Below are 9,481 nucleotides of genomic sequence, written 5' to 3'. Positions count from 1 at the left end.
CTTTTGTCCAGTTTAGGGAAACCCATAAGCTGCCCAGTCATGGTAGTGATTCTGCCTGTGCATATAAAGGCACAAAATGACCACATCCATTTTCTTGATATGTATGCATTCAAAGACTTAAATAGATCTGCAACTGTGGTGTTGGTTGGTAGCAAAAGTACACATAATGTATCATTCCACATGCACATTCTCCTGAAAAACACATTGCACAAAAGCATGCATTGTTGCCTTGTGATTAACATGGGCAGACCTGTCAAACCTGGATTGCATGCCAGAGACCTCATTAATCCCTTCTAACAACTGGGCCTCTCTACTATGTCACTAATTTGTCCAGTTACCTTTCCAGGCAAAAGAGGGACAGGTACCACCTTTTGAAATGTGGTCTGTCACAATAGTTCATGACAAATATCCTTAGGACTAGGCAGGGTTAACTCTTCATGAATAATGAAGGGCTTCTTAGTTTAGCAATGTGATTAGCCATTCAGGATGATGTTCTCACTGCAGACATTTTTGATGGCCTTCAGTAATTTCTTCTATTCTTTGTGTTATTTTCTTTTGGAAACACTCCCGTCTTGTGTTTGACCGGCTGCTTGGTCTCCATGTAGCAAAGCAGTTTTGAAACTTTCATGACTTCTTTATATATCCAGTCAGCATATCATCCATAAGAATGAACCCATAATTCTAGCAGAACACTTGGTAATGTCCTTCTGTTGGAAATCTTAACAGTCTCCTGCTATGTTGTGACTGCATTTTCACTCTTTTAAAAGAAGCTCTCTAGTAATCTTTGTCTTTTACTGATTTTGGCTAAAGTTAGCTTGTGAGCTTTCGAATACTATGACTGATACAAGTTCAGCACAGGTAAGAATTATGAATAAAAGTGGCAAATAAAATAATGGGCAGCCTAGGCATGAACTAAAATGAGTGTCAGATTCTGATGTAAAGTCTGCCACCAGATGCAGCTTAATTGCCATTTGCTACTCATTGACAACATTTTGCAATGTTTCCCCAGTGCTAGCATCACCACCTCAGCTCCACCTCAGATCACCAGGCCTTTGATCCTCATAAGGAGCAAACAATATAGATCCCTCACATGTACAGTTCACAGTAGGGTTCATGTTTTCATAAGCATTTAATGCCACTGCTGATAAGACTAGATCTCAGGTGGTAATGTGAGGAACAGGGTGTGAATGTAAATAAAGATCAAGCTTGGCTAGTAGCCTGCTGTACATATCCTGTTTTGTGGCCTAGGTTCTAATAGGACTGAGATTTAGAACTTGGACTTTGAACTAGACAACAGTACCCTGCCTCTTAAAATGTCATTTATTGTCTATGTAAACTTTAACAAGAACTTTATTTACATTTCTTTGCTTATAAAGTTAATTACTATAATTAAACACAGGGGTTAAACATGACAATATATTGAACAATGTAAGTTATAAAAGTAGGAAATGCTCAATACTTCTGATTTTACCACTGGAATATTATCTTGTCATCGTTTGACTATATGACAGGAAACCACATTTGAGATGTATCAAAAATTAAGTAGTTTTAAATTGAATCAGTAATAAGTATCTAGAACTTACTATGTACCACATATTGTAAGAGATACTTCTGAAGAAATATAAGCTTAAGAAGCTTAGTCAAGGCTGAACATGACTGTGAACAACTGCAGTTCCAGCACTCTGGGAGGCAGAGGCAGGAGGATCAACAGTTTGAGCCTGGACAAAGTAGTGATTTTGTCAGACTCTCTCAAATTTAAAATAAATACATAAATAAAATGATTGGGGATACGAAGAACTTGTGACAATTTCCAGTACCACAAAGACAAGAAAGAAAGAAAGAAAGAAAGAAAGAAAGAAAGAAAAGAAATGAAAGAAAAAAAAGAAAGAGGTTTTACTCCCTATGAATTTATTATTGATTGAAAAGGAGAAGATAAGCAATGACTATATACTGATAAAAGGAAGGACAACATCAAAAACAGATAAAAAGTGAAAATGTTTTGTTGTGTTTCCATGGAATTTCAGTATACTCATCTCTAATTTTCAAATATAAAATTTGTGGAAATATTCACAGTGTCAGAGCAAAGAATGAATAGTATGGATCACCTTTTATGGTAATTTTTAGAAATGCCTAAAAATCCAGCAGTCATGGGTTATTTGCACATGTGTGTGTTTATTTCAAGCACATATTAAAAACCATATTCACTAATTTGATAATTCTCATGTCAATAAGAAATAGAATATAAGGCAGTATATACAATACCTTTCAGCTTTATTTTCTTCAATGCAAACCTTCTGTTTCAGATTAAGCAAATATACATGCAAGTAAAAGAGGAAACAAACCCAAGATAAACCAGAAAATGTTACAAACATTTCCTTCTAAGTGATGAGATTATGAACACTTTTTTCACTTTGGCCTTTTTAGCATTTCAAAAGATCATTTATTATTTTAGAACTTAGGAAAAGTGCATATAAAAATAACTCAGTTTTACAATAATGGTAAAAATGTATTTCAAGTTATCCATATTGTTCTCATTTGCAAAGGTATTACTTTATTTTGGTTCTATGAATTGTAAGTTACTATACTTACAGATTTTAAGAAAGCTTCCCTACGTTCTCCTAGGATCTAAATATTTCTACCACATAACCAGGATGGGGCCAGAGCTACCCCCTCTCCCCCCACACACACAGTTTGATCAGAGAGCATTGTTGCTGTGCCCTGGCGGAGTGTGTAAGGTGTTTTGTTCCTTGGTTTCTCTCATCTTGTATTAGAAGAGCTTTGGGAATCAAAGAAAACTGCTGAAGCATTAAATATGTTCCCTGAGTCACAGAAGAGGGAAAGGACTTAAAGAAAGAATCCTAAAGGATGCCAGGAAGGAGCACCCATGCAGCAATGCCAACTGACAGCTTCAGGGCATTGCAAGGTGCATGCAGAACTATTTTTGTTTAGGAAAATTGCTTTACAATTCCCATCTCTTCTGATTCACACTGATTATTCCCGGATACATTCCACTTGAATGGGATTTGATTATATAGCACTTTTTAAAAGAATCCCCATCATATTCCAATTGCAATAGCAGAAAAAAATAGCAAGTTCATTTTTTCGCTGCCCTTTGTGAAGGTGGTTGACCTCTAATTATGTTGTGATTGCTGACCCTGAAGCTGGAAACACTTGCAGTGATCAACATTTTTCATCTAGACATAGATTTAACCATTCACCCTCACAGAAAATAACCTGATTTATTACTTCCTACTTCAGGTCCCAAAACTCTGAAAGTGATTTGCCTCTAAGAACCTACAAGTAATGTCCACAAACACATACACATACAGACATATGTCATTATATTCATTATATATATAAATTGTAAATATGAACAGCTACATATCTGTCTTGACATATACCATTTACTAACATCTCATACATTGTATTCTTTTATTCTTTGAATGGGCATAAATTATTTCTGATGAACTGTGTGCCCAATTGTTTGATACTACTACTTTCTAGGTACATGATTTTATTGAAAAGATTAAAATTATTTCTCAAATCTTCTCAAAATCACTGATAATAGCTTTAATGAATTCATCCAGCATCAATTCAGACTGAAGCAATATTTTAAAAATTATTCCTCATTGTAAAACAGAAAACCTAAAATACAGGACTAAATTCAATTATATTAGAATGACAATTACTTATTCAAAATAGTCAACAATTAGACCAGGGTTTTTGTTTTGAGATGGAATAACCAGCATGCAGGGTGAAATTTGCCTTGATTGAAGAGAATGCAGTCATTCAACCTGTCAATACCTTCAGTTTCCTTAATTCATGGATTATGACTCTTTATTTTTAACCAGAACACATATACACACACAGAGAGACAGAGACAGAGAGACAGAGAGAATGTAGAATTTGAGTTATTGGAATTAATCACTCAAATATGTGTAAATTGAAAACTCCAGGATTGTCTTGACTCAGAACTGAAAGGAAATGCCATCAGGGCTTGGCTCTCTCTCTTTTTTTTTTGGTCTTTTTGAGACAGAGTCTCGCTATGCAGTTCAGGCTGACCTTGAGCTCACTTTGTAGCCCAGGCTCATCTCGAACTCGCAACGGCCCTCCTGCCTCAGCCTCCCAAATGCTGGGATTATAGGGGTGTGCCACCATGCCTGGCCTTGTTTTTTTTTTTTGTTTTTTTTTTTTTGGTTCTCTTCTGACTTCTGTTTATTTCTGAACTGGCTGAGTTCCTAGGTTCAACTGGTGGTTTCATGTCTGTAACTTCAATAGATATAACTGGTCAATGGCAGCACAATCTTCAATCCTCTCATGTGTAGTAATATTATTGGTAAAAAATGTACCTGTTTTCAAGTTTAACTCAAAAAGTTCCCAGTCACTCATTCAAACCCAAGATGTGTCCTTACCATGCCTGAGCCAATTAACACAGTCAAGAAATACAACAATCTCTCCAACTTGCACAGGGCCATGTGGAAATGCAGCTCCACTTAGACCAGGATCACTAGGGTAAGTGGAGGGGAGGATAAGATACCCAGGTGGAAACTTACACTCCCAGAAGAAGTAGTAATGGCTGCTTTGATGCTAACCTACACTACTTACTGAAATTTTCTGAGTCTCATCTCACAAATGGCTGTGAATGTGGAAGAAAACTGTAAACAAAAGACCCAAATAATCTTGATCACCATGAATCTTTTTTTCCCACAGGATTGTTACTAATGTGGTCAAACCACAAGAAAATTATTACACCCATACCTGGTTCTCAGTGAAGCAAAACCTTACAAGCTTCTCAAGGAAAAGCTCCATCTTGTGTTCATAATTTAATAAAGAAAAAAAACAAGAAAAATGAGCAGTGACTCAATAAGACTACTAATCTTTCTGTGTATGAAAAGAATCAGAAGCCCTTCCACAATTCTTTGATGTTGAGTTTACCGTGAGCACAATGTTCTAAATTTCAGCGGTTTGATTGTACTGATGTCACTAATGTACTTCTTAATGAAATGACTTAAGACAATGGACTAGGGACCTCCAAATGTGCATTTACTTTCTCCTGCTGAACAGATTGGTTGACATTTTGATAGATGGTTTCCAGAAGGCTCTAGAAGGATAAAAGGAGATATAAGGGATATTGCCTATGTGTGTTCATGCAAAGGAACTGCACAATTCAGGTAGATTTTCTTTGGTATAAATTAATTTTTAAACAATACATGGTTTTTAGCCCTAGCTAGTGTCATTTAGTTATGCTTTATGTTTAATATATATTCCTGTATTTTTATCAAGGAAAAGTTGTAACTTTAATGATTCCCTCAACACTCAAGAGGAGTAGGCAGTGAAGCAAGTCCTGAAAATCATTACAAAACTGGATGAACCAGAAGCTCCTCTCACAAGGGCCCCAAGGCACCATGCAAAGCAGCAGTGACTGGCCTGGTTCTTATGCTGAGCTAAACTGTACGTGTAATTTTCAATCTGCCTCTATTTGACTTGTTTGTTTAGTCTGACTTGAAAATGTTTTGTTTTTATTTACATGGTAACCGTCATTAATATTTCTTTCAGGAAAAAAGGAAGAGCTGGTTGACACAAAAGAGATGAAAATAACTGATATTAACCTGAGAAATAAGCCAAGTACTTGAAGGCAGAGCATTTTGGTTTGTCAACTAGATTCCTAAAGTGTTATATCTTTAACCTAAAGATCTACTATACTCACTGAAAAAACCTAGGAAGTATAGTTAAAAATTTAAGGTCTACTATTTGCTGACTTGGTGAAAATTAAAAAAAATTATTGAAGTTTCTTAAATATAATTAGTTTGTAATATGATGAGATCTATAACGTGTCCACTATTTGTAGAGAATAAGTAAATCAAGATTTTTCCAGATATTCGTGAGGAATTATTACTCATCATTCTCAGAAATATGGAAATAAGAGTGAAGTCAAAGCTCCATGAGGATGAAATCTCTCCAGGTATTTCTGAGAATCTCAGAACTGTCTTGACTATGCTTGTGTCAAACTGCATTGGCCCGTGTGTTTTCTTTCCTGGGCTGGCATAGTTCTGTGGCTGTTCCGGGAGTTCTGCCTGTTTCCCACCTAGAGGACCCACTTCACTTGCTAGCCAAAGTGCAATACAAACTTTGCTAAATGCGACCAGATTGTTTTCCATTTTCACTGTGGTGCTGAAATACATACGTAAATGAAAACCGTGATTCCTAAAGTGTTATATCTTCCACCTTTTACTCTAAACGATATTGCTCATTCTCTGAGTCTTACACCAATTTTAAAAAATGAAAATCTATTAAATTTATTTCAGTAGCTTCTTTCTTTATATGAAAAATTATGTCTGTTCTCTGTAGCTGGGCTAGAGAATATCTTTATCCCTTGCAAATATGTCTCTTCTGTTCTTTGTTCTTTTTCTTTAAACTGCCCCATAAATTTTTTCACTCCATAAGCCCTAGACAAATCCCTCATGCTAAGTACCTTGAGTTCTCAAAACTTGGTACAAGCTCTACTATAGAGTATCTCCATATATATATGCTTTTAATTTGAATTAAGAAAATATCATTAGGACGCTTATCTTATCTGCTCTTTGACAAATGTATTTTTTTCACTTGGATAACAATTATTGGTAATAAGGCATTATTTAGAAGTTATCTTCAATTTTAATTTTTAAATTTTAGTTAACCTCTTTAAACATTTTGGAAAGTTGGTTACAGAATAATTGCTGACCCAAAATTATTTTATGAAATGTTTTTAGAAGCAAATTAGTTTGCACTAAGTCCTAGAAGAAAACAGATTTACAGAGAAGTTCATAATGTTCTTAAACTTATACTTAGATGGATTTCAAAGAAAAGAAAATAAGAAAAAGAAAGAAAAGAAAGAAGAAAAGAAAAGAAAAGAAAAAAGAAGAATGTAGAGATTTGCCTTACATTCATTTTGGATGGGCATAAATAACCATAGAGCCTATCAGAGTTTTGGGATTATATTTGGGAAGGCAGGCTTTCATAGATCATATTTGGCATCCAAATTTAGTTTTTGTATTTGACCAAGTTAAATATATATTTTTTAAAGATATTTTTTCATAGTTGTGAATTACTCATTGAAGAAAACAGAGAATTTATTAGATTCAGGAGCTGGATTTCAAAGTGAGAAAATGCTTCCTTAGCACAAGTGTGGATAAATGTTTTTAAATTTTTATTAGTAGAGAAAATAGTGTTAAGTTAATTAAACTCTGATTTAAAAATATATCTACCTCAGTTTAGGATGTATATATCCTAAACAAGATTTGTTTAGGAATAATAATACAATACATAGGAACAAAGAGAACCTCTACTTATGAGAAATGGAACAGCCAGTCCTACGGCAGCCTGGCTCACTCACTGTAGAAACAGTGTCAGGAATCTGAGTAAAACTCCCTCCTTTCCCAAGGTAAGCATGAATTTACTGAAGGAGAACTTTTGTAATGGTACAGAGGAGGTGACCAGCCCCCAACCATGGTTTCCCTTTCAATGGTTTCAGTCCCCCTTGGCCAACTGTGATCAGAAAATATTCAGTGGAAAATTTCAAAAAACAATCATAATTTTTAAATTACATATGTTTCTGAGTAGCATTCTGAAATTACATGTCTTTCTTTTCATTCCAACCCTAGGACATGAATCACCTCTATTCTAGTGTGGTCCTGTGGGGTAAATCACACACACACACACACACACACACACACACACACACACACATGCACTTACTGTTAGTTATTTTATACCTCTCTGTGTTATAAAATCAATTGTGGTGTCTGTGTTACAATAGTCCAGTGCCTGTGTTACAATATCCTTTGTCTCATTTCATAATGGCCCCTAATTGCAATAGTAGTGATGCTGGCCATTTTTATAGACCAAAGGGAAGCTGCAAAGAGCTTTCTTTTATGCAAAAGGTCAAAGCTTTAACCTTAGGAAAATAGAAACAAATCATGCCTGAAACTGCTAAATTTTATTGTAAGAATGAATATTCTTTCTCTGAAATTGTGAAGAAGGAAAAATAAATTTGTGCTAATTTGGGGGTCAGACTGTTGTTGGATGGGGTGGTGTCTGGTTGGACCAGTTCTTGTCCGCTTAGTGAACTGGATGGAGATGAACAGTGCATGTAACATTTGAATATTTATTGAAGTAAAACAGAAGAAACAAAGTAAGAGAAAAGAGAAGGCATGACGTACACACAGAATTGACCACTGCAAGAACAAGAGGGCAGAGGCAGTGAAATCATTTTTATCTTTTCCTGATATCAGGTCCAAACTGTCCCATGCAGGGCTCCAAAGTTCCTGCATGCATCTCAGCCATGATGTGACAGCTCTCTGTGACTCACAGGTCATGCCTGCTTGTTCAGCCAAGATTTGCCATGCCTAATTTCCTGTCTCAACACCTGAAATTGCAAAAGATGCAGACACAGAGCATGTGTGCTCACTTAAGATGGAAAGGTTAGTGTGTGCGTGTGTGTGTGTGTGTGTGTGTGTGTGTGTGTAGTATGTATAGGGTATATGGTTTGATACTATCTATAATTTTAGGAATTTTCTAAGAGTTTTGGAGTGTATATGCTGTCCTAAGAGGAAACTACTTTACATCTACTCTGTGTCCTATAGGGGGCTTAGAAGCTGGAAGCAGAAAATACTGGCAAAATGTGGTTATCTTGGAGAACGACTTCCTGAGAACTTAGCATCAGGGGCCACCTGCCCTCCCGAGAGGACCAGCAAATGGGACCAGCTTTTGAGAAATCTGTTCAATCAAATTAATTACTCTCCAATATAGAAACGATACACCAACTGTCTGAATTTGCTGGAAAATATTCACAAGTACAATGATAGCAATCATACCAAAGCTCCTCATCCAGAGAAACTATTCTTAATAATTGAAATGTGTTCTCATCCAGGATTTTTATTTCACATATGCCTCTGACATCACAACAGCTGCATAATTCACTATTTTGTTTTGTTCAAAATTATAGTCTGTATATTTCTCTTCTACTACAAAAATTGAGTCTCCGTCATTTTAAAAGATGATATTATTTGGTTATATGTCTTGCTCAGATTCATCATTTTGTCTTTCCACATTTAATTTGAATTTGCCATTTGTTGGTAGAAATAATGCTGATAGGTATGGCTTCATTCTGAAAGACTTTTTTCTGAAATATTTTTAAATACATAGTAGAGACATAAAATGATGAAAGAAGGAAACTCAGTTTTGTTGAGTTGTTCTAGATTCTTTGTGAAAGCTACCAGGCTCCCACTTTATATCCAATTTGTGCCTTTCACTGAGATTTGAAGGAATGTGACCAACATTCTTCTGTCAGTCAGGTCTTAGATGTTATCCAACCAGCAAGAAGGATTGGGGATGTTAATTTTGTGGGACTACTGGCAAGTAGGAATGCTCCTAATAACCTTTGTTGTTTACTGCTGAAATTGTCAACCTGGACCAGCTCCAGTCTATAGAAAGCAGAAGAGAA

The 9,481-nt window shown here is 35.7% G+C and overlaps 1 long non-coding RNA gene across 1 annotated transcript; it reads left to right on the top strand.

The window, feature by feature from the left end:
- Positions 1 to 5,006: 5,006 nt before the first annotated feature.
- LOC102027901 lies at positions 5,007 to 9,053 on the top strand. The gene is made up of 5 exons (XR_261918.1): positions 5,007 to 5,171; positions 5,284 to 5,451; positions 5,557 to 5,648; positions 8,271 to 8,459; positions 8,622 to 9,053. It is a non-coding gene; the product is annotated as an uncharacterized LOC102027901 (long non-coding RNA).
- The last annotated feature ends 428 nt before the right edge of the window (positions 9,054 to 9,481 follow it).

The sequence above is a fragment of the Chinchilla lanigera genome, unplaced genomic scaffold, assembly GCF_000276665.1.
Source record: "Chinchilla lanigera isolate Chin_1 unplaced genomic scaffold, ChiLan1.0 scaffold00037, whole genome shotgun sequence".
Taxonomy (NCBI): domain Eukaryota; kingdom Metazoa; phylum Chordata; class Mammalia; order Rodentia; family Chinchillidae; genus Chinchilla; species Chinchilla lanigera.
Note: the sequence above shows the minus strand (reverse complement) of the source record. Positions and strands in the feature narration are given on the sequence as shown.